Below are 2,500 nucleotides of genomic sequence, written 5' to 3' on the forward strand. Positions count from 1 at the left end.
CCCACGTTGTGCCTTAACCTAACCCACGTTGTGCCTTAACCTAACCCACGTTGTGCCTTAACCTAACCCATGTTGTGCCTTAACCTAACCCATGTTGTGCCTTAACCTAACCCACGTTGTGCCTTAACCTAACCCACGTTGTGCCTTAACCTAACCCACGTTGTGCCTTAACCTAACCCACGTTGTGCCTTAACCTAACCCACGTTGTGCCTTAACCTAACCCACGTTGTGCCTTAACCTAACCCACGTTGTCCCCTAAAGTAACCCACGTTGTCCCCTAACGTAACCCACGTTGTCCCCTAACGTAACCCATGTTGTCGCCTAAACCTGCTCTGTAATTGTTATACGACTCGTTCAATTAGTGTAGTGTTGCCCACCCGCAACCCTCGCAATATAGTTCGCTACTCGCACTGCCCGCTCCCCTGTGTATCGCTTCATGTTAAACACCTTGCAAGTCTTGCTGACTTTCCACATGCTCCTGCTGTACACTGTAATGTGGATGGCAGCAGGACGTACATGCCGCCCCTCCCCACGTCCCCACCTTGCCCCCCTGCCTTCGCAAGCTGGTTGGTGAGAAGTTTGCATGTTCAATGCCCTTCGCATGCGACGTACTCAGGCTACGTTGTGGTGCGGCCTGTGTCAACCGTCCGCTAATGTCGTACGCGTAAACCACAATCTGTACTGCACATTCGTCCTTATGTACCGAATGATACATCGTGGCACATGTGTGACCGTACAACGACTGCGCCCAAAAACGGCGGACCATACAGTGCAAATATTGTGCACGCAGCTACGTGTCGTCTCCCTATGAGAGCTGGATTGCAGTGTGGTACGCCATAGAGACGTGTGGGAGGAACGGACGCCGTGGATGGCGATCAGCATGAGCTGTCTGTTGATGTATTCGGACCTAGTCGTCTCTCCTCACACACCGTGATGGCATGGTGCACCGCGTTCCATATCTGCGACATGCTACAGAGGCCGGTTGACAGTCGTTCGAGCAATGGACATCGCATACGTACGGGGGCCACCTTCCACGTATTGTCTAGGCGTGCACATTTTGTTGCGTGTATGTGGGCAGACGTAGTGTGGCGTGACACCTGACACAGGCATGCAATAATCGTTGAAGTTGCAAATGGCGATGGACGCCTGCGTTTTCTGGTGAAGTTACGCAAATGAACAAATGGTAACCTGTTGTGGTGCGGTTGTTCTCGCTAGGGGTGAATCGGTGATGGCGACGATAGGTTGAGGTACGAACCGGTTGTTCCAGCGATACCCACCATGCCGACGAAACTGAACGGCATCTGGGTGTGAAGCGATACGCGGCGGTGGCTGGGTGGGACCGTCCCCGGCCGGTGAGGGGGCGCCTCCCGGCGTGCTGGCCGCGCGGTGCGTGGGCGCACGCGCTACAGCCGGCTGGTGGGGGCGGCCAGTGGCAGGCGCGCCGGCCGACGGACGCGGCAGGCGTCGCAGCTGCGCGCCGGCGCACCCTGCGCGCGGCGCCGTGCGGCCAAAGTAGGTCCTCGCGGGCCCGGTGCGAAGCGCGGTGGACATCTTCAGTGTGCTGGTCCGATTGAGGACTGTGTGCGTTGAGGATGCGCCGCCGCCCGGCGCTCGGCGCCGCGACGCCGTCTGCTGCTCGGTCGCCCCAGCGGTTCTCGCTGGTGGTTTGTATCGCAGCTGTGCGGATGTGTTGGCGCGTGCGCTGTGCTGGGAGAGTTCGCTTCGGCACCCAAGTGGGGCTTTTGTCCTTCTGTGGCGCTGGCGTTGGAGCTGCCGGTCACCGTAGGTGGCGCGTGTTGTCTCCCGCCGGCAATGCCACGACAGCACGCTCCCGGGCCTCTGTCGGCAGCGGCAAGCTCAGTTGGGAGCACGGGTGGTCGCACCGAAAGCGTCTACTCGCCTAACTCCGGGCGATTGCGCCTCTCTCGAACCCGACCAAGTACTTGGGACGGCGCTGCGCGCCGCCGGGACCTGAGAGGGTTTCGAGGTGTATTGTGCAGGGGAGCTCAGCCTCCTCCTGTTTGCAGAATGATTGAGCGGACGCTTGCGTGTTCGCGCGGGCCCCCGGGACACACTCCCGGGCGGCCGGCTGCTCAGCTCTAGTTGACGCAGCTCCCTGGTTGATCCTGCCAGTAGTCATATGCTTGTCTCAAAGATTAAGCCATGCATGTCTCAGTACAAGCCGCATTAAGGTGAAACCGCGAATGGCTCATTAAATCAGTTATGGTTCCTTAGATCGTACCCACGTTACTTGGATAACTGTGGTAATTCTAGAGCTAATACATGCAAACAGAGTCCCGACCAGAGATGGAAGGGACGCTTTTATTAGATCAAAACCAATCGGTCGGCTCGTCCGGTCCGTTTGCCTTGGTGACTCTGAATAACTTTGGGCTGATCGCACGGTCCTCGTACCGGCGACGCATCTTTCAAATGTCTGCCTTATCAACTGTCGATGGTAGGTTCTGCGCCTACCATGGTTGTAACGGGTAACGGGGAATCA

At 57.6% G+C, this 2,500-nt stretch overlaps 1 non-coding gene across 1 annotated transcript in view; it reads left to right on the forward strand.

The window, feature by feature from the left end:
* The first annotated feature begins 2,113 nt into the window (after window positions 1–2,113).
* The window catches only part of LOC124725231, a 1,909-nt gene continuing 1,522 nt past the window's right edge, over window positions 2,114–2,500 (forward strand). Inside the window, exon 1 of the ribosomal RNA XR_007006682.1 lies at window positions 2,114–2,500. This exon is cut by the window's right edge and continues 1,522 nt beyond it. This is a non-coding gene — a ribosomal RNA (small subunit ribosomal RNA).

This window comes from Schistocerca piceifrons, unplaced genomic scaffold (assembly GCF_021461385.2).
Source record: "Schistocerca piceifrons isolate TAMUIC-IGC-003096 unplaced genomic scaffold, iqSchPice1.1 HiC_scaffold_1035, whole genome shotgun sequence".
Lineage (NCBI taxonomy): Eukaryota > Metazoa > Arthropoda > Insecta > Orthoptera > Acrididae > Schistocerca > Schistocerca piceifrons.